This window comes from Cavia porcellus, unplaced genomic scaffold (assembly GCF_034190915.1).
Source record: "Cavia porcellus strain 051 isolate PalLab524CR breed Dunkin Hartley unplaced genomic scaffold, mCavPor4.1 scaffold_25, whole genome shotgun sequence".
Classification (NCBI taxonomy): Eukaryota; Metazoa; Chordata; class Mammalia; order Rodentia; family Caviidae; genus Cavia; species Cavia porcellus.
This window is the reverse complement of record NW_026947508.1, coordinates 15,857,086-15,880,509: the sequence shown is the minus strand read 5'-3', so window position 1 is coordinate 15,880,509 and position 23,424 is coordinate 15,857,086. Positions and strand designations below refer to the sequence as shown.

At 36.2% G+C, this 23,424-nt stretch overlaps 1 protein-coding gene across 8 annotated transcripts in view; it reads left to right on the top strand.

Moving 5' to 3' along the window:
• Eif4g3 (eukaryotic translation initiation factor 4 gamma 3) overlaps positions 1–23,424 on the top strand; it is a 318,850-nt gene that overhangs the window by 52,705 nt on the left and 242,721 nt on the right. The window contains exon 1 of one of the 8 annotated variants that reach the window (XM_063235691.1): positions 12,509–12,527. The exons of the other annotated variants lie outside the window; for them this stretch is intronic. The gene's annotated coding sequence lies outside the window, so the exon portion shown is untranslated. Of the gene's footprint in view, positions 1–12,508; positions 12,528–23,424 lie in introns of those variants that run through there. 8 annotated transcript variants of the gene reach the window in all.

The window sequence follows — 23,424 nt, the reverse complement described above, 5'->3', positions numbered from 1 at the left end:
AATGAAAATAATGCAAGGCAAAATGTATATTTATAAGATTACAAATGGGAGGAACAACTACCAGGCAACAAAACCAATCTACAAGGCAGGAGGAATTCCACCAAACTTCCCAAGGTGGGACCTGGAATCTTCTCATACTTATATAGAAGTAAACTGGTTCCTAAAAATAACTGTTTCAGTGATTAGTATAATCTCAATCAATTAGGGTCTTATCCTTTGTTTCTGGGTTAAGGAAAGGTCAGGGGCTAAAGGGCGTATAGTATATGTAATAATATCACAAGAGCTAGCTTCCTCGAGTTCATAGCGTACAATACACTTGTGGTAAATACACAACCATCAGCCACTCAGATCATGTCCTGAATCATTCCTATCTATACTGCCTTCTTTTTTTTTTTGTCTTTTTCATTTTTATCGGTACCAGGGAATCGAACCCACGACTGCCTGCTTGCAAGGCAGGCACTTATGCTGCTGAGCTAAATCCCCAGCCCCAGGAAAGCTACTTTTTAAAGAGGAAGTTTCACTGGGCGTGGTGGCTCAGGCCTGTAATCTCAGCACTTAAGAGGTTGAGGCAGGAGGATCGCTGTGAGTTCCAGACTGGCCTGGGCTACAAAGTGAGCTCAAAGCCAGCCTGAACTGCACTCTGTCTCAAAAAAGACCAAAACAAAACAAAACAAAACAAAAAAAAAAACCAAAAAACAAAAACAGGAAGTTTCAGTGAGAGATGAAGGCACTGGGAACTTAGTGTGAGGAAAGCTGAGCATCTTGTGTAGAGTGTCTCAAAGGAAAAGAGTAAGTGGACGTGCTCTGGCGGGTACATGTGCACCTTATATGTGTATCTGAGTATAAGAAAACTTGTATAGTTTGGGATGAGATCACAGAAGTTGGGAAACTTCATGTAGTCCCTTATCAAAAACAAGAATTTGAGCTTTTATTCTGAGTGTGGTGGTAAGCCATTTAAGGGTTTAGAATAGAGAAATAGTTTTTATGTAACTTGATACTCTGATTTATACATACCTACCACCTATATTCTGTAAGTATTGTTCCATGTGTCTGTAGGTACCAGGAGACCTCATATTGCATGAAGACATCTGTATGGTTTCCAAGACAGCATCTTAAATTTTACTTTTAGAATAGTTTATTTTGTTTAAATGTATTTTTATTTTATTTTAAAGAGTGGGGGAAAAAAAAGAAATCAGGAAGCAAAGAAAAAACATAGCAAAATGACAATAATTAAAAATTCAGTAACGATACAGAATTTTAAAACAAAATGATAGGAATTTAACAGTGGTTGTTATATATTCTTTTCAAATCCGTTTTATTTACACCTGAAAGAAGAAAAACTATTAACAAAATTTTGAAGTACATCAATCGGGGACATATGTTGCACATTGTCATCACCAAATCATTCACCCACAGTACAAGATACCTGCCTTCAGTTGTCCGAACAATACCAGCACAAATCTTCCTCTTCAGTGAACTCAGAGAAATCAGTAGTATAACTATCTTATTTTTTAAATGTATATATACATACACATACACGTTTTTTCTTTCATTATCACACTAATGAAACAATGTACTGCTTACACATGTGTGTCTTATTTATTTCATTAATGAATGAGTATGTTCTCAAGGTGCATCCATTTACCTGTAAAAGTGTCCAATTTGTCCTTCTTAATGGCTGAGTTGTACTCCGTTGTATAAAAATAGTGCATCTTTTTTATCCATCCCTCAGTGGATGAACATTTAGGTTGTTTCCAAGATCTGGTTATTACAAACTGTGCTGCTATAAACATGAGTGTGCATATATTACTGTGGGACGATGCTTTTAACTCTTTTGGGAAGATAGCCAGAAGGGGATAGCTGAGTCGAATGGGGACCTGCAATCCTAGTTTTTTGAGGAATCTCCACACTGATTTCCACTGGTTGCACCAGTCTGCATTCCCACCAACAATGGAGGAGAGTTCTTTTTTCCCTACAATCCCTCCAGCATTTGTTATGGTTGATTTCTTGATACTAGGCATTTTTTTCTGGGATGAGACAGAATCTCAGTGTTATTTTTAATTTGCATCTTTCGAAAGACCAGTGATGTTGAACATTTCTTCATGTATTTGTGTGCTGTTTGTATTTCTTCATCTGAGAAGTGTGTGTTCATCTCAGATGCCCGTGTTTGGATTGGGTCTTTAAATCTGTGAGAACTTGATTTTTTTTTATTTTTTATTTTTTTGTCTTTTTCGTTTTTATCGGTACCAGGGATTGAACTCATGACTGCACACTTGCAAGGAAGGTGCTTATGCTGCTGAGCTAAATCCCCAGTCCCGATTTTTTTTTTTTTTTGGAGTACTTTATATGTTCTTTATTTTGTACTGGAGATTGAACTCACTACCTCACATTTGCTAGGCAGGTGTTTGTGCCACTGAGCTAAACCCCCAGCCTCTTTAATGTTCTTGATAGTAATCCTTTGTCTGAGGGTTAGGGTTAGGGTTTTCCCTATCTTGATACATCTGCTTTACTTAAGTTGATTATGGTTCAAAATGAGTACTTAAGTTTAGCAGTATAATGTTGAGTGGTTAAGAATATGGACTCTGGAGTCAGAACTTTTAGGTTTGCCTTAATTATGGATATTTTTTTTAAAAATAATTCTGATGTAAAACTAAGTAATACAACTTTTTTCCTAAGATACTATAAATGAATTAATATGCACAGGACATAGCCTGGCATATAGTAAGTGTCTTATAATGTTAGCTCTTATATTTTATGGAATATATAATCATCAAACTCTTAAGAGTTTTGTCACTGAGAAAGTGAGACTACGGTTTCCACCTTTTGAGCAGTGTTGAAACACTGTTTCTAGGACTTATTTTTGTTTGGCAGTAATTCTGTCAACAGTTGAATGATTTTAAGGGAATGTGCTAACTCCTTGAAGGTCATCAAGATATATGTGGTTCATTTTTCCATTTGAAAATAATCTGTAGTGACTATTAAGAAATGAAGTGTTGAAATTACTCAGAAATTTGTCTAACATTGGGTACACAACAATAACTCATGCTTGAATGACTAATCCACAGTATTTAGAAACTAAAGGAGTATTTTAACTAAAAATGTTTTCTCATGTTAATCTAGCTTTTGAAAGTTGCTTAAATATGTTAGTACAAAGTGATATATTATTATATTATTAATTTTAGAACTTTGATACCATTAAACTTTGTTAGCTGTTTCTCTAATTGCACGAGTACCTGTATTTATTTACTAAGAATTTTTAAAAAAATTATTTACCAGGAACTTAGTTCTGTAGGCAAAGAACTTTTCAAGTTATCTTTACAAGGTGAAGGAGACTATTCTTTGTCATCTCTTTAAAAAGCTGTTCTTCAACCCAAGTTTGATCACTGTATACATTAGCAGTGTACTAGGTACATAGTTATTGAGAAATTAGTTGTTTTTAATAGATATACAGTTAATTTCTTGCCTCAGTTTATATACTGTAGTACTGTAATTAATATTGTCTATAATTTTGGGTAATGTAGGGGCAGAATCACTTTGGGCAAGAATTTATGTAACTTTTTTTTGAGACAGGGTTTCACTATGCAGCTTTGAAAATTTTTATTTTTCATCTTTTTGAGACAGTGTCTTGAAGTGCAATTGGAGCTGGCCTTGAACTCATTTTTTAGCCCAGTCTGGTCTTGAACTCGCAAGGATCCTCCTGCTCAGCCTCCCGAATGGTGGATTAGGTGTATGTCACCATTCCCGGCCCACTATGCAGTTTACATTGGCCTTGAACTCATTTTGTTGCCCAAACTGGCTTTAAACTCAAGAGTGATCTTCCTGTCCCAGCCTCTGGAGTGCTAGAATTATAGGGGTGCGTCACCATACCCAGCAAGAATTTTTTCTTTCTTTTTAATGTTTTTTAAGATTTATTTCTTAACTGAAATGTTAAAACATTTTTTTTTTCCTTACTTTTTTTTGGTCTTTTTCCTTTTTATTGGTACTGGGGATCGAACTCACAACTGCCTGCTTGCAAGGCAGGCGCTTATGCTGCTGAGCTAAATCCCCAGTTACATCTCTTTGATGTTAAAGAAGGGTAGTCTGAAAATACTGGAATAATAGAAACTCATGGACGAAATGTTAACATTCTCCATTTTTTGTTAATAGTTGAGAAACAAAGCACCTGTATTAGTCATTTGTGTGTTTTTTTCTTTTTTTTAAATGTTTTGAGATAACTTGCTATGTAGTGCAGGCTGGCTTTGATCTCATTGTGTAGCCCAGGCTGGCACTAAAATTCTGAACTCATGTTTTTCTCCTGCCTCAGCCTCCCAGGTACTGGGATTACAGGCATGTACCACCACTAGCTGCATTAGCATTTGTTTTCACAAAAATTGAAGGCTTTTAGTTTGACTACATGAAAATAGTTAATCTTATGCAAAAACCATTTAGAAAGGTATTTTGTTGGCAGGCCAAAATAAATGCCATTTAAAAATGATTCCTTTAAAGAGAATTATATAAGAAAACTTTAAAAGTCAACCTACTGAGAAAACTAGCCAATCTTGTCGGGGACAATTTTAGAAGACTTCAAAATGTTTTGACTGCTTCCAAGTTTTCCCCAGTGCTCTGAGACTTCTGACTACCCCGACATGGCTTGATGAGTCAGTTTTCTTTAGAAGCAGTTCTAGTGTCAGATTTTGCTGGCTCTAGTGTTTGAAGCTGCTAGTGCCATGTAAGACAGGTTGTTAGACTTTAGATTGTGCTTCAAATGAAATACATTTGTTGAAAATTTTAGAAATTTGAAAAGAAATATTTAATACTTGATATTTGAGGAAGACCGTGTAACTTTTTAAACCCTAAATTGGTTGCTAGATCATCATAGAAATAATGTGTATCACAGTAATTGTTTCTCATAAAAATATTTGCCTTCTACTCAGTGTATACTGTTTGTCATCACTGGACTTCTGCCACTGAGGAGTATTTCATGGGATCTCTGGCAAAATTTTGCATGATGATAATCTAAGAAAAATTCTTTCTGCAATTTTTTCCCCCTGCTATTTAGAGTAAAACATTGTCCAGTACATTTTTAAGTCTCTACCCTTTTTCACATCAGTGCTTGTAAATTTTAAGCCAAAACGTAGGCCCAGATTTTTTTTTTTTAATTTTTTTTTTGTCTTTTTTGTTTTTATCGGTACCAGGGATCGAACTCACGACTGCCTGCTTGCAAGGCAGACGCTTATGCCGCTGAGCTAAATCCCCAGCCCCAGGCCCAGATGTTTTAATTTACTTCAGTCTACATTCTAAAGGCATCAATTCCCTGGGTTTTTTTTGTTTTTTTTTTGAGGGAATATCTTGGTATGTTGCCCCATTGGTCTGAGTTGCTGATCTTCCTGCCCTAGATTCAGCTGGTGGTATTGGTGTGCTCAAGCCCCTATGCTCAATGCTCTCTGCTCATTACTCTCTACAATTGCCTTTGGTAAGCTGGATGTCTGGGGCTGCATCTTGTTTAAGTATCTTCTCACTTGCTGTTTTTTTTAAGCTCAGCTCCTGGATTAATGCTTGTAAATTACTTTGGACTAGTAGCCTTATTGTTAGTATTAAGGAACCCTTAGGAAATGACTGCTTCTCAGAGATGTCTTCCAGGTGTACCTGGCTTTTGGGTTTTGAGTCTTGCAAAATTCTACAATATAGGGGGATGAAACTCCCAACCTACTGTGTCCCGTATGAGTTCATGTTCTCTAATATCAAAGAATGAATGTTAGGAAAAATGGAGGTTAAGAGCGGAATATATTTATTGAGAGAAAGCAAGCTTCTGTCAGAATGAGAGAGAAGGGGTCCGGAGCGAGTTGCCAAAGATTCTGTATTTTCTCTGGATTTTTACAGAGTAAAATCATGAGGTAAGATGGTCTAAAGTTGGGGAAAACTGGGAACTCACAAGGTAGACGGGCATGAGGTCGGACAGAGCTATGTTTAGCCAATAAGATTAATAGCTCAGGTAAAATTGATTAAATCAGGAACAAATGGGGAAGCGAGTCACTAAAAGCGGGCATCCTAAGAGAGCAGTGACTCTTCTCTAGGGGTTGGAATGGGGACTCCTGACTTCTCAAGGTGATCCACATTCAGTCCCTAAGGATTATACTTAAGGGTGTGGCTGCATTTGTTTTGCCTTCTGTCCTGAGATCTGGCCCACAGCTGGAGGTGTGTATCCTCTCCAAGGTCATCAGACATCTGGTCCCCTGTACCGGCTTCTTCCAAGGCCCTGCCCTGTGTCACTGCCTATAATATTTCTAACTAGCTCAGTTACCTGTAACACTACCTCTTCAGTTTATTGGGGGTGAGAAGTTGCTGCCTATTTGGCTCAGTCCCTGGTTCTTTGGTCATATAATTTATGACCCATAGGCAATCTCAGTCTTGGTATATCAGGAAGAACAACTGATTGGAGCAATTACATCACCTTGGCTATAGCAGAATAATGAGGGGCTGGGGATTTAGCGCAGCGGCATAAGCGCCTGCCTGGCAAGCGTGAGGTCATGAGTTCAATCCCTGGTACCGCAAAAAAAAAAAAAAAAAAAAAAAAAAAAAAGCAGAATAATCAGCAATAACAACAGCATCACACAGCCTAGAAAATAATGAACTGTGGTAACTTAGTTTGCCTTTTAACTGTATGAACTATATTTATGGTTATATAACAAAAATCTCAAATGGACCAGAAAATTGTGTACAGTACATATGTCCTCAATATGGTGATTTTACCCTCAGGGGAGAATATTTAAAAGAGGTTAGGGGGACAAAATAGAGATTGAAGAAGAGGAACAGATTAGATGCAGGCTTGGAGGACAAAAGAAGTTTATGTGAATTTTGGAAAACCAGTGAAACAGGAGGGAAAGAGAGAAGAAATAAAAACAAAAGTAGTACACAATAACAACCCCAAAAAGCTAGAATCAGTGTTCATACTTATGTAAAAACAAGAACAAATAAGAAAAACAAAGCAAGACAAAAAAACCAAAACATAAAACATGTCCACTTCAGGGTGTGTAAACAAGAGTGGGCAGACAAAATCCAGATCTGTGTTGATTAATCCCAGCAAACCAGGTTTACAGTAAACTCGCCACATTTGTTCCATTGAAGTTCAAGCTGATTTTTGGCTATGAGGCTGGAACTAGATTTCAGCCTACAATACCCTGTGCCTCCCAGCACTTGAACTCAGTTCCTTGACCTCCTGCCAATTTGAACTCGGTTCTGCCTCATCCTAACACTGGGAGTTGCTAGGTGGAGCCATCCTGTAGCTAGTCTTGAGTTGCATGCTCAGTTGACCTCTGTCCAAGATGGCACCTATCCTGGGTTAGGGTTGAATCTCAGTAACTCACCAGTTACTACTCTCCCATGTCCCCTGCTCCATTCCACTGGTGTATTTCTCTGTGGATACTTCTGGGGCCATCATAGGTCTGATGGTATGAACTGCCCCTCCCATGAAGGGAGTAAGGGCTCAGGAAGAAAACCCTGCTTGCTGACCCCTTCTGTGTTGCGGTCTCTATCTTCACTGTCCCTGTGGGCTTCAATTCTCTCTTTAGATCCTTGCTAGGTCGTGGGGACCCATTTTCCTCTTTTTCTTCCTCATATTGCTGTATTCCAGCATCTGGACACCAATCTCAGACGAGCTGTTTCTCTGCTGTTCACCACTTGGCCATCTTCCCAGAAGTCTTTAGACAGCATGCAGGTAAACCAGAGATACCAGTAGGTACCATAGGACCAGGCAGGACTCCCAACGATTCCTTTCTGTTGATTGACTCTTCAGTTATCTAAGACTACTGATGTCTTTGTGGACTAGGGCAGATTAAAAAAAAAAAAAAAACATTGTAGATCCTTTGAGACTAGATTAAATATGTTGTTAATTACTTTTAAAACAGAGAATACAGAAGGGCTAGGAATTTAGCTCAGTGACTTAAGTGCTTGCCTTGCAAATGCACAGTCGTGAGTTTGATCCCCAGTACCAAAGAGAAAGAGAGATTGAGAGAGAGAGAGAGAGAGAGAGAGAGAGAATACAGAAAATAATATATTAATCATGTGAGGGGAAAAGAACACTTGGCCATCACATGGAACAGCAATTTCTAGAGGATGTCATTTGTAATCAAACTATGCAGCTTTAGCCTCATTGCATGATTTTGTCTTGGGAGTGTCTAGCCTCTGAGTTGTCATGGTTGTGATGTTGCCCAAAATCTGGACTTGTAGCTGCTTGAGGATCAGCATTGCTACTAGTGCCATCATCACTGCAATTTGTTCACACGTGCAATAGGAACTAGCAGACTAAGCTCCCAGTGGATGTGTTAAATGCACTGAAAAGAAGTTTTTCACACATTTAAATTGTGTTAATGTTTTTTTTTAACATGAAAGTTCTCAATATCATTAATCTGAATTAGTCCAAACTGAAAAAAGAAAATCTGTTGTTTGACCTTGGAAAAGGAAGTTTATTCCTTATTTGTGTGATAACTGCTAAAACTATTAAAGCACTGCTTGTCTGAAAGTATGAGTATGTTTATTTAAGAACATTGTTTTTAATAATGTAGAAAAATTCCTTTTTCTCTTTATGATACACAAATCAACAGAAAAATGAACTATATGGTGCAAATTAGTATTTTGACTTCGCAATATATAAGGATAGAAATTAGTTTTTGGTCATGATTATATGATTTTAAAGAATTTGATATAAAAAAATCTGAGAATCAGTATTGAATGAATATACTATAATGGAAGTACTATATTGGGAGCTATTTTTATAACCTTGTCATTTGAAAAATAGCAATGTTTAAGTCTTTGTCCAGTACCAACATTTATTGTTTGTAAATACACCACTAGAGGAATGGTGGAATAGGAAGAGAGGATAGTGGCCATAGGCTTCATTGTGAGTGGAGCTCAAATAACCTGTAGATTCTATTTCTCTGTGATTTTGGGAGAACCAGCTAACCTCACTTTCTTAGCTTCCTAAGGGTTTAATAACACCACCTTACAAGTTGTTTTGACTCTTTAAGTGAAAAACGCATGTATACAATTCATACTTCCCTATGGATGTCTGCTGTTACTACTGTTTGCTTTTATCGTTCTTTCCCCCAGAGCCATGCCATGCCAGACCGGGAGGCTGTTTTTCAAGGCAGTACCTCTTCCTTTTTTTTTGTACCTCTTACTTTGCCTAACTCCAGCATCCCATTTTTCACTGGAGCAGACTGAGGTAAAGGGGTAAGCCTGTGCTTTTTGTTGCATAGATGCATGTTTTTTATTTAGCTTCAGAATTTTTTTTTTGTATGAATAATCAAACTCATGACCTTGCACTTGCCAGGCAAGCACTTATGCCACTGAAATAAATCCCCAACCCCTAGCTTCAGGTTTTAAAGTATGAATATTTTCCCCCTTTTGTTTGCTACTCACCTTTTAACTGGGGAGTCAACACTGAACTTAACATATTTGAAGCAATGGTGTAGTTGACAAATTGACAGTCTATTAAAAAAGCTTTTCAGTCTGCTTTTTCAGAGTACTGTAGTTTTCAATGTAGAGGTCTTTTACATCCTTCATTAGGTATTTATTTTTTTGCATTCTATTGTGAAAGGTGTTGCTTCCTGATTTCTCTCTCAGTGAGTTTGTTATTCATGTGCAGGAAGGCCATTGATTTTTTTTTTTTTTTTTTTTTTGTCTTTTTCGTTTTTATCGGTACCAGGGATTGAACTCACAACTGCCTGCTTGCAAGGCATGCGCTTATGCCACTGAGCTAAATCCCCAGCCCCAAGGCCATTGATTTTTGAGTGTTCACTTTGTATCTAGCTACACTACTGACTTTGCTTATTCAATCTACAGTTTTTCAGTGGAGTTTTTGGGGTTTTCTAAGGGGTATCATGCCATCTGCAAATTATAATAATTTAACTTCTTCTTTTCTATCTTTATTCCTTTTATTTCTTTCTCTTGTCTGATTGCTCTGGCTAAAGTTTCCAGGACTGTGTTTAAAGAGTGGAAACAGGGGCATCCTTGTCTTATTGCTGATTTTAGAAAGAGAGCTTTCAGTTTTTGTGCATACAGTATGATGTTGGCTGCTGATTTGTCATAGATGGCTCTTACAGATTGAGATAAAGGCCATCTATTCCAATTTTCTTTAAGGTTTTTAATGATGAATGGGCGCTGGACTTTGTCAGAAGCTTTTTCTGCATCTATTGAGATGATTGTTGTACTAAAAAAAAACAGGGCCCCATGATGAAAAACGGGGCAAGACCCCAAGATGACAAACGGGTCAAGACGTCTTTTTTAAAAGAAGCGCTTTTATTTTAGCTGGCCTAGCGACACAGTGCAGATGGAATTTGCAAAGCTGTGCAACTGAGTTAGAGTTTTGACTGATTTTTATAGTTCATTTATGATTAGCTCATTGATCATTAAGTACATAGTGATGAAAAACAGAAATAAGGTGGGCCTTTGTTCCCCTTTGCTTGAGGTCAGAGGCATTTCACAGTGGGTGGTTAACCAACTCATAGCCCTTGGTCTGCCAATTCCAGGAACATTTGTCTCTCATAAAGGGAACAATGGTTGACACAGCATCATTTGTCTCTTACAAGGGGAACAAAAGTTGACATAGCACACAGGTCACTAAGGTTGGGGGGGTGATGCATTACACAACAGCACAACGGCGTGGTCAGTTAATTTATAACTATGTGGTTGGTGCTTGGTTACTAGGGTAATGAGCTCAGTACAGAATGACAATATTACTAATAACTATCTTTTTAAGTAACTATTTTTGTTAATTATCTTTTAATCAATTATTTTAATTTTTAGCATCTTAGTATAACAATGATCATGTGATTTTTGTCCTTGGCTCTAATATGGTGTATTATATTTATTGATTTAAATATGTATGTTGAGTCATTCTTGCATCCTTGGGAAGAATCCCACTTGGTCATGGTTTATAAACTTCTTGACGATTTGCTGCATTCTGTTTGCCAGTATCTTACTGAGGATTTTTACGTCTATGTTTATTAGGGAAATTTGCCTGTAATTTTCTTTCTCAGTTGAGTCCTTCTCCAGTTTTGGTATCAGGGTCATGGTTGCTTCCAGGGAGCAAGTTTGAGCCCAACCTTGGCAACATACTGAGACCCTGTTTCAAAAAAAAAGGGGTTGGTGGGGCCAAGGATTTAGCTCAGTGGTGTAAGCGCCTGCCTGGCCAGCGCAAGGTCGTGAGTTGGGTATCTGCTGCCAAGCGGGGGAGGGGTGTGCTGGGAATATAGCTTAATGTGAAGGTCCTGTGTTCTTCCCTAATATCCCCCCACAAAACGACCAGACCCCTCCCCCCAAAAACCAGATACCACTATATAGGTTAAGAAACTAAACTTGGTGGTGGACCTCAGAATCTTACCTGATTTTAAAGTTTGAATTCTTGTTTACTTACAGACATCTTAGGTTATATAAGTTGTTAAGTCTCAGTAAATTGCCATCATTTACATCTCACTTTTTTTAGACAGTTGAGGTGTATGCAGTATTTAAAACTGGTATCTTGATCTGCAGCCAGCAGCGAATGTCTGTAGTCCCAGCTACTCAAGAGTGTGGAAGAGGATTGTTTTGAGCCCAGGAATTCGGGGCAAGCATAGGCAAGATTGTGAGACCTCCATCCCTTAACCAACAAAAACTGTTATATTGATTTAGAGCTCTTAGTACATATTTACTGAAGACTTAGTGTTACTTGTTATTTTTTCATTGTAAGAATGCTCTTTGTGGGGCTGGAGGTTTAGCTCAGCGGCATAAGCACCTGCCTTGGAAGCTGCAGTCGTGAGTTCGATCCCCGGTACCGATAAAAACGAAAAAGCCAAAAAAAAAAAAAGAATGCTCTTTGTGGCTTGACCTAATTTTATTTATAAAGGTATGATTTCTGGACTGGAACAGACTGAGTAAGATTATATGTAATTGAAAGGAAATAGATATGAAGATGGACTAGATTGAAAACAGTAAAGATCAATAGGTTATGCAACTTGTCAAAAGTGATAGCATCATTTATTTAGCATGTTTATTTTAATTGGTTTCATTGTATAAACAAATGTTATAAACTATTTTTGAAGATGGATTATTAGATTGGACCATTCTGTTACTACTTTGGAGTGTTTATTTTGTCTGTTTTGTAATTTTTATAGGTTTTTTTGGGGGGGTCCTTTTTGAGACAGGGTCGCACTGTGCAGTTCAGGGTGCTCACTTTGTAACGTAGGCTCACTTGAGCTCGCTTTGTAACCCAAGCTTGTTTTGAACTGACAGTGATCTTCCTGCTTCAACCTCCTGAGTGGCTAGGATTACAGGCACGGGCTACCATGCCCGGCTTGTTGTTGTTGTTTGGAAACAGGGTCTTTCTACTTTGTTCAGGTTGGCCTTGAACTCTCCCAAACAGTTCTCGGCACTCCTCCTGCTTCAACCTTCTGAGTGCTGAGGTTTGTCTGCACGCCGCGTATTCTTTTTGCTTTTTTGAGATAGCATCTCCCTATGCTGTTCAAAATTGCAGTGATCCTCCTGACTCAGCCTGCCAAGCATTGGAATTTGAGGTACGCACCACCACGCTCAGCCTTATCCTGTGTTTTCATAAATGGGAATTGCCTACATTTTAGAAGTTGCTTTTCTTTAAGTCTAGGGATGACATTTTAATTAATTTTAGAACAATCACTACGTTTAGAAGCAGCTTTTAAAATTTAAAAATGATAGCATGTATTTGTATAAAATTTCTGGAAAATACACAAGAGGCTTGATTAGTTACCTTTGTGAGAAGGTTGGATGATAGAGGGGTATTTTCATATTCTGTACTGATACTTTCTCCTTTATATATTTATTTTTTTTGGTACTGAGAATTGAACTCATGATCTTACACTTGTCAGGCAAGTGCTTATGCCCCTGAACTAAATTCCTGGCTCTTTTTAAAATTTTTTATTTGTCCCGGGGATTGAACTCACGACCTTGTGCTTGCTAGGCAGGCACTTACACTACTGAGCTAAATCCCTGGCCTACTTTCTACTTTATTTCTACTGTATTGTGTACATTTTTTTAAAAAATCAAGTGATACATTGAAAAAATGCATAGTCAACTCCACAGAATATGTATTTATAGATATACAGACTGTGATTATATCTAAAAGTTTCTTTTTTTTTTGTCTTTGTCTTTTTCCTTTTCATCGGTACCAGGGATCGAACTCACGACTGCCTGCTTGCAAGGCAGGCGCTTATGCCGCTGAGCTAAATCCCCAGCCCCTATCTAAAAGTTTCTTAGTAGTCTGTTTTTAAAGTGTGGTGTGTACTGTTTATGTGTTCCTTTATTTACTAAAGATAACTGACATTCTTTGTTTTCATGAAATACTGACTTCAGTATTGTTTCCAAAAGATTTGGTAGTCCCTTGGGACAAGTAGACTTACTCATTTGTAAATTATGACTTAGTAAAATGAGATTGCACACTGTAAATGAATTTGTATTCTCCACTGTTACTATAAAAGAAATTAACCTTCAGAAGGGTGCTTAATTTTTGAGTCTTTTTAACCCCTTTCTGTTAATCAGACATAGATTTTATAAGATTTATATTCTAGGACCTCTAGATTCTGTAATTTCATACTCATTGAAACTCCAAGGATGGAATTCAGTAATTCTTAAGTGATAATAGCAAAATTTCCAATTAACAGAAATCTAAATAACCTTCAGAATAAACTGCTAAAATTTCTTTGCTATAAGTGAATTCTAATATAGGCTTTGCATAAAGTTAGCCAAAATCTTAGTTATAGAGTTGGATTTTTAAATGAAATTGGGTTCTATAAAGAAAATTTTTAGCAGTGAAGTTGAATTTCAGTTAAGTTATGACAGGAAAATATTTGTGATCTGCATAAAGATTTATTATTTTTAAACCAAGTACAATATACTGAGATGTGAAGTTTCCCTGTTAGGAATCTTCTATTCATTCATATGTGGAGTGCTTAATAAAACGTTGAAGTGTTAATTTTGTTAGAGAACTTCTGTTGGTTATGTGACCTGAACAAAAAATCAGAATATTTTTCTTAATTTGTAGTTTTCTAATTTCTTCTTAAGTTAAATTTACAGGAGTAGCATTTCTAAAGTCCAAGTTTATAAGACAAAAGACCTCATTTTCTGTATAGATTACAAAGATCAGTGTGCCATAGCAATGCAATTTCCAAAATTCTGTTTAGTAATACAATATGGTGGATAATGTAAGGAGAATACATGTGCCCTTTTGGCTGGCTTTTAATAATAGACAAAAAAGACTCAGCGGAATGTTCGGAAATATTTTTTGTGTCCAGGCGATCTGCATCCTTGTTGTGGCCTGCCTGCTGAGGCGATATCCCCTAAAGAAGCATAACTCCCCATCTTTTTCACTTCTTGCCTTTTTTCTTTTCTTTTTTTTTCTTTCTTTTTTTTAAAACTAGATATTGGGGCATTGAAAGGCCTTGCATTGACTAGAAGGACAAAGAGTGCTTTCATCCTCAGGGTTTGGCTGGAGCCGGTGTGCGGGGCCTTTGTTAGGGCTTGCGCCAGCCTTTTTTCTTTCACCACCCCCAGTCTCATTGTTCAGACTTTGCAGCAGCAACTGTATCATTTTGAGAATTTAGTCTCCTTATTTAAAATTAAATAATTCCCAGAGGAAAAGCTTACTTTTGTAATGAAAAGTGCAAAGCAAAGCTTTTTCCTATTGTTCATTTCAATGAAGTGCCCTATTGTAGTTAAGTGCCACAGTGTAAGACTTGATCTTATTAAATTTTCCTTTGTGTTTTAAAGTATACAGGCAAAATAAACATTTCCATTTTGTATGGCTGTGTTTTAACCTAACCAGCGTGTGTTTGATATTCATTCATGAAATGTAAGAGGCTTGCATCAGTGTGAAGTGATATTTAGTATTTTTCTTTTATATCAGGTAATATGAAGTTAAGAATTCAGTTACTATGAGTAATTTAAAAATGCCTTTTGCCTTAGTTCAAGTTGACATCTCTCTTTCACATTAACAGTTTTGCTCTTGTCCTACACTTTTCTTACGTAGAAGCAGAACAATCAAGATAAAGTAGGCACAAGAGCTTTTTAAAAAAAATGGTACATGTAGATAATGTAACTTCTATCAGAACTAAATAATATTTTAATTTTATTTGCAATTGTCACTACTTAAGAATTTTTCAGTCATTTTTTTCACACAGGTGATTCATCTTTTAATAGAATTCACATTGAAAATTATAGAGATTTTAGCTGGGCATGGTGGTGCATGCCTGTAATTCCACCACTGGGGAGGATGAGGGAGGAAGACTGGTGTGAGTTTGAGGCAGCTTGGGCTACCTAGTGCTGCAAAGCCAGGCATTGTCTCAACAAAGATCAGAACAAAATTGAAAACAAGTAGAACAAAACTATATATAACAAACAGATCTGTATTTAACATTCAGCTTTATTATATAGTATTTGCTCTTTTTTTTTGTTTAGTAGTAGTAATTATTACGTACTTTCTGTATGTCAGACACCAACTTAAATGCTTTAAATAAATTATCTTAAATTGTACATCAACTCTTTGAATTAGGTGCTGTTATTGTCATCTTCCAGATAAAGAAGCATATTCTTATGCTGTGGATATGAAATATAGTTTGCCCTGGTAATTGTAAAGGTAGTTAATTCTGGAAGAATTGAAAGGCGAAAATCAAGTTGGTATTCTAGATGTCTGATGGGAATAAATTGTCTTCTGAGGTCAGTGTTATTAGAAGTGATATAATAAACCTCATTGGCACAGTGTGAAATTAATCTACTTCAGTTCATTTCTGGACTTCAAATTGAAGTATATTGAAGTTTTTTGAGACCTAGGTATTGGCTGGGATTAATAGTTCCATTTTATAGTTTAGGGTTTGTGTGGAATGTGACTTACTCAGTTCAGAGCTCTTGGACTGAGTTGCCCTGCTTGAGCTATCAGTTGCTGCACCTGGTCAATACACACATCTGCTGGGGAAAAGGAAAAGTGGGGGGGGGCGGTAGGATAAAGGAAAAACAAAGTGTCTTTGTTCTTCTAGTGATTTGAACTGCTTTTATGGGTTGAGGAGGTTATGAGGGATCTGGAGGTAAAGATCGTAAGGTAAGATGAAGAGTTACATGTGACCTGAGGTCCATGTGAAAATACTGTAGTAGAGAACAGTAGAAGGCTCCCGTTGCTACATTTAGAATTATACTAAAGGTGGACTAGTAGAAGGGTCTCCAGCATATGTATCAGCTGGTTCTTTTTTCAGAAAGGACTTTAATGAGTACTCATCTTTCATTTCTCATATGTACAGTGGTTCTCTGTCAGTGTGCATGAAAAGTCCTTTTTATTTGGATTTTGTTTATGACCTCATTTGATGACCATTTTGATTTATTGTGACATAGCTATATTGAGGGGGTATCTGGTGCCTATACTTACTTGGAGCATTGTGTGTTGGTCCTACTTAACTACATTTACTGTATTTTATTCTGGGTATTAGGTATGTTGAAAATTTTGCTCCTGATATCAGAGTGACCCAAAAGAATATATGAATTTTTAGGGTAGCACGTGTAGATTGGAGATACTAGTCAGAACTCTTCTAGTAGCTAGTGTAAGGTTAGTTTTTCATTTTTATTGACATTTTCTTTCTTTATTTCTTTTTTGGTACCAAGCATTGAACTCATGACCTCACGCTTGCCACGCAGGTGCTTACGCCGCTGAGCTAAACTCCCGGTCCTTCATTGACATTTTCATTGGTCGTGTCAAATCAGTAGTGGGCAAAACAACTGGGACCTTAGCTTGAAGCAAGGTAGAAGAACCAAACCGCTAATAATGATTTGTGTTCTTCATTAAAAGCCAGTTCATTTTTTGCTTTAATGAAACAACAAAAACTGTTCATTGTACTACATGTATCCTGAGTATATTGCCTTTTTAATATTGTGATAAAAAGGAAGTGTATACACATGAAGCACATTTGTTGCATGGTTGGCCAGTAAGAAGAGTCTTGTTGTGAACACCTGCACACAGCTTAACTGTATAAGCTGTTAGTTCCCTGTACTGGTTGCGGCTTTTTTCATATATCAACATTTTTACTTGAAAGAATGAAAAACTTGGTTGTTCATGCTTGGATATTTTGCAGATATATTTCCAAAGATAGGTGAATGTCTCTATTACTTAAGAAAAACTATTACCAGTGATAAGGTTATAGCTTTCAAGCAAAAATAAAAATTTTGCAAACTTGTTCCCCACTATGAAACTGACAATTTCTCAGTGCTTAACAGACTTGTTAGTTGTGATGTTACAGATAAGATTTTGGAGATTATAAAATGACATGTATCGAGCAAGTTCTATATAACTTAATGTCACTGATTTAATGTGTAAGGGAAAGATATACTTAAAATGTAGTATAGACCAAAGTGATTAATATACTGTAGCAGTATATGAAAGATTCATCACAAGGGTTTACATTAAACTGCATCAATCTTTAAAACTTATCACTTCTTGGGCTGTGACTAGAGCTCAGTGACAGAGTATGTCCCTGGCATATGCAAGATCTTGGGTTTTATCCCTCTCATCCCAAAAGAAAAATTTGTTGAGCTTTGGTATAATATTTACACAGAACATGAAAAATTATTAGGAAAGACTATTAAAATGATCTTCCCTTTTCCAAATATATCTACCTGTGGGACATTTTCCTTATAGTCTTACAAATATGTCACAAATTGTCAGGCATGGTGGCGCACATCTGTACATTTCAGTACTTGGGAGGATGAGGCAGGAGGATTGCTTTGTGAGTTCAAGGCCAGCCTGTACTAACTACATCGCCAAAGCCAGCCTGAACATCAGAGCAAGACCCTGTCTCAGAAAACCAAACCAAACCAAACCAAACCAAAAGAAAAACCCAGTCTTAAATATGTTGCAAATATGAGTGCAGAAACAAAAGAATTCAGTGAGACTATTACAGTAGGCATTATTTTACAAAAATGTAAACCAGTGCCACTTTAAAAAAAAAATCTCCTTTTCTCCTCAAATACTTAAGTTTTATTGAGAGTAATAAGATACAGAAACAGCAGATTCTCATTTTAAAGTAGACAGCATCTCCTTTAAAGTTTTCTAGTACAGCATTATACTCATAATTGTAAATAAACAACTCCTTCTTCCTAGAAAAACAGATCCAAAAGAGTAAGAGAATCTGCTGGTAGACATTCTTCTTGTAATTATAAGCCACACTGTATATTTTTCTAAATGTTACATTTGTATCGTTTTAAGGATAGCACTCAAATTCCAAAGCAATCAGAAAAAAAAGTACAAATAGCATTTAAAAATGATTAATATTTGTGAATATTAATCTTTCTTCATATTCATTAGAAATACAAAAACCACACACACATTTGTTCATTAAAGCTTACCTGCTTTAGATAATGTTTCTCTTCACACTTTATGTATTAGGCAATGTTTGATGCATGCAACAAAAACTACAATATGAAAAGTGTAATTCCCTGGGTAACCTTTAAGGCAAAAACAAAAGCCTTATAATGCAAAATACAAAAGAATAACAAAATATAGAGGGGACCGAGATTGTGGAGGTAGCTCAGATGAATGACACATAATGAAGCAGAAAATTTTGTACAGACATATGCCAGAAGATCATAGTCCAGAAGAGATCATTAAACATCTCCTTTCCTGTAGAAGTAATTATCTAGTCAGATGATCTCTGAAACAGTGTTTTTTTTTTTTAAGTTTTAATGAACAGACTCAAGTTTTCTTCTATATTTACTCATACTGTCAGGCCTGTTCTTTCCTGCACATAATACAGATCTTTGATCTGAGATCCTCCCAACAATTTCCGTAGAAGGTAAACTTAGTGTTCTATGGGTCTGTCTTTGGAAACCTGTCAACTCTATTTCCTCCCTGACACCAGGACTGACTCTACAGACTCCAGGCAGTTTGTGTGTTGTATTAAAACGGATTTTTTTGTTTATTTTTTTAAATATATAGCCTTTAATGCTACATATTTACAAGTTGGTCCCATAAACAATGACCTCAACACAGGAGTTTTTCAAATGGCATGAATTAAACCTTGCACATTTCAACAGATGATATAGAAGTCACAAATCTGATAATTGGAAGATTTCTTCTCTGTTGTTTGTTTTGTTCATTTCTGTTTGGATAGCTACACAGTAAAATTACTTAGAATTTCAAATCAGTATTGTAACCAGTTGGAAACCAGCTAATAGTTTTTTTAATTTCATACTTGGAGATGAATGTAAATTGGGTATAGTTGAAATACCGCTGATTCTCAAAACAAAGTTAATTTGTGTTAAAATACAGATTATTATTTTAGAGTGAGTTACTCTATAGTTGAAATGGTTCTTAATTTCTAGTAAATAGATGAAAATAATGCATTTAAGGAAAGGTATATATGCTTCTCAATGATTTTTAGGTGATAAAATGAGAACTAAATCAGATTTTCCCATAAGGTCATTGAACTTGATTCAGTTCTTGTCCAATTGGTTTGCTTCCAGAATTGTGGAAAGAAGTTTGTAAACCAAGGCATTACCATATTTTCTTTGCTTTCCTCTTCTTTGCATAAAGATTTTCTTCTTTTCGGTAAAGCATGGAAGTTAAAATGATGGTAGGTAGATCAACGGAGTGTCTACCTATTCCAGGAAGGATGCATTTTGTTTACTTAATTTTTTTTTTTTTTTTTTTTTTTTTTGGGACAGGGTCTTGCTATGTAGTTCAGGTGACCTTGAACTAACTTTGTAGCCCAGGTTGGTCTCAACTCACAGTGATCCTCCTGCCTCACCTCCTGAGGGCTAGGATTACCTTGCCTGGTGCCTTAATTTCATAATAATTCTGTGAGACAGTTACTACCATTATGAAGAAGCTTGAGGTGTGCAGAGGAAGGTAAATCTTCCTGAAAGCAGATGCTTACAGATGCTTTCTCTTCCATCTGTTACTTCCCGGATGACATGAAGGGGTGGGGAAAAATGGAGGAGTTAGCAGTTCTCTGTGTCCTTTATTTATTTTTCTTTTTTTTCTGTGTACTGGTTTTGCAGGTTGATTTTTTGGAATTTAATCTTTTGGCCTATTGACACTTTATTACTCTTGGCTAACTGATCTCTGGTGACTGCAGCCCAGTAGGCTACCCAAATAGAGGCAAGATTTTTCTCTCGGGGCTTTGATTGGATGTTTGAGGCAGTATCTGTACTCTTTTGGGGAGATAATTTTGTCTAGCTTTGGTGCCACATCCTTTGATTATTTATTCAATGTGAAGTAAGCAGCTGTGGATTCTAATTAGCTTTAGATAATTTGCTTTTGTGAAAAAAATTTTTTTTTTGGGTATGGATGTGAATTCTTCCCCAGGAATCTTGAGGTTCAGTTGGAGAAATGTTAACATAAAAATTGAGAAATCAGTGTTCTCTCATAAGATATTATTTATTAAATACCTACTATATAAGCGCTGTGTACTGTATAAACACCTAAATTCTCTATAAGGATTATTTATTTCCTTACAACAGTTAATCTCCATCTTTTTTTTTTTTTTTTTTTTGGGTTCTGGGATCGAACTAATGACCTTGTGCTTGCCAGAGAGGCACTTGGTTCTGGGATCGAACTAATGACCTTGTGCTTGCCAGACAGGCACTTAGGCCTCTGAGCTAATCCTCAGCCCTACAGTAGTTAATCATCATAACAGTTTTTTGAGACATTGTTTCTGGTCTCTTTTTACAAATAATAAGTAAGCTGAGTGAAGTGAAACGTGATCTTTTGTTACAAAATAATGGAGACCAGGAATCTTTCAGGTGTTAGTTGGGATTTGGAGACGATTAGTAGAGGGAAGAAAGCAAAACATTCCAGGTACTGAAAATTTCAAGAGAAAACAGGAAGACTTTTTTTTTTTTTGAGGGAGGGTCACACTGTGTAGTCCAGGCTGGCCTTGAACTCAGTAATCTTTCCTTTTCAGCCTCCTCAATGCAGGGATTATAGGCATGTGTCACCATGCCTGACAGCATCTTGATTTTTGGATGGAATCTTTATATTCACATCAGTAGAGGTTAATTGATAAGGATATAGCTGATTTGTCTCTGGGGCTACAATGGAAATTGACAAATAAAGGATAGTTGTTAAGATGCTTTGTACACATTGATGCAGGCTATTGGGGATGATTCCAAAGCTGACCAGGACCAAAATTATTTTTGAAAATTTGCTAAAGGAGCTGGGTCACATGGATACTACTGTGCTGTGTTTTAACACAGTCCAGTTTTGTTCCAGGTTATATTTCTTTCCTATTTGAGCACAGGGCAGTTTATTCTTACTTAGGGACCAGGTTATAGAACAAAGTATGTACTTAGCATTACTAAATACTTAGGATTCTGAGAACTGAAGACTCTAGTTTGGATTCAGGTCTCCACAGCATATATTCCTGAAGTCGAGTGATAAAAGAATCAGCACTGCTTACCTGCCTCTGTGTGTACCTTTGCCATGGCGTGATCAAATCTGTGTTAAATGCAGGGATGATGAGATTCTAAGTATAAATATATCCACACAGAACATATAGCACTTCATACATATAATAGAAACTAGACAAATAGTTTCCAGCATCTGTTCTCAAAGGAATTTTAAACATATTTCTTTGTACAAAGTTATTTAATTTCAGGTAAAAGTAATTTGTTACTTCTGCATAATTTCATTGTTTTGAGCCTGCCTCTTTCTCCTCCTAATTAGGGTAATAAGTACTATGATGAAATGATATGTTTGGTGCAAAGAATATTTCTAGATATCAGAATAGATAATTTATAACTTAAATAAGTGAAAAGTATGTTTCTGTTAACTTTCATTATACCTGTAATATCATTTAACCAGGTAATTTTTATATGTATGATAAAACATTGAAAGACAAAAGAGCATATACACTGAAACATCAGTCTGGCCCATTTGTTGTTTTTCTCACAATCATTATTAGTTTCTTACCCTTTTAGAGACGTTTTGTCCACACACATTTGTACCCTACAGTTTTATATTTAAAAATATTTTATATTTACATTTAAAATGTGCAGAGCTATCAAGTTTAGTAAATATTTTTAGATATCAGCAGTTAAGGAAATTGTTTTCAGGCCATATGTAAACACAGTGGTAAGCTTTAAAGGGGGGAAATTTACAGATTTTTAACTCTAGATTTATATTTGTGAACTGTGTGGTGTAGGTAAGATGAATTTATCTTTGGCCCTTTAATTAAGTTTTTTGAGGTTTACCATATAATCGCAATTTTATTCATTTTAAACAGAAACTTTATATATCCTTAAACAGTTACAGGTGGTAAATCTTGAGCAGCTACCTTGCCACTTAAACATCTTCATAAAATTTTTTTCTTTTTTAGATAGGGTCTTGTTATGTAGTTTGAGCTACCCTTCAACTCACTTTAATCCAGGCTGCTCTTGAACTTGTGGATATCCATCCGCCTGCCTCTGCCTCCCAGTTGTTGCAATTATAGGTGTTGGCCATCTGGCCTGGCAAGATTTTTTTGTGTTTGATTAGCAGAGCGAGAGGGTATCTAGAATCATTACTTGATTCAGTCATCAAACTTGGTGGAAGGTTGGCCTAACTTGCAATGGAACCTTCGTATAGACAGCACAGGGTACTGAGAAAGGGGGAAATGGCAGAATAGGAACAACTTTCATGGTTAGATACTCATACACTGATGGCATTGTTTGATTTGAAACATTAGGCAGCTTTGAAATTTTGATTCTTGAATATTATCAATGTATAGTAGAACTGACCAGATTTATTAAAATGTTACCTGCTCCTTTATGCTAAGATATGCTATTATGTGTTTTGAATATTGTTAGGAGCCAGTATGTAGATACTGTTTGTTTTAATTTTGTGTAGACTAGCAATCATTCAAAAGGACATTCATTTTAAAATGTTTTTTGAATTTTTAAATTTGAACAATGTGACACTGGGTACATAATGTTTATGTTTTGCAGTTTATGAAAGTCATCTTGACTGTGTTCGTTCCACGTGTGAACATGATATTGCTAAAAGCTTTCTATTCAATAGTATTGTAACATGCCTTCCTTTCAGAGTTTACGTTGAAAAGGAATTTTCTATTAATGGAAATAGGGCGTATGTATAATGAAAAGGGAAAAAATTGCCTGTATTTATATCTAAACTACAGAATTGCCAAATAAAATACTGACTTTACAGGAACTCATATCTGAAGAAATTGTGTTTAGTGTTCTAATAGTTTATAAGTATTTTTCTCAGTAAGGATATCTTAATTGAATATTGGAAGTAAATTATGAATTTTATAAGTTTGTATTCTGCCTGTCAACATTATGCTAACCAACAACTAAAGGGAATTTAATCTGTTTTTTGTTTGTATTTTAAAGTTGCTTTTCTTTTTCTTTTTTTCTTTTTAAGACTGGGTCTTGCTGTGTATTTCAGGCTAGTCCTGAACTCAGTAT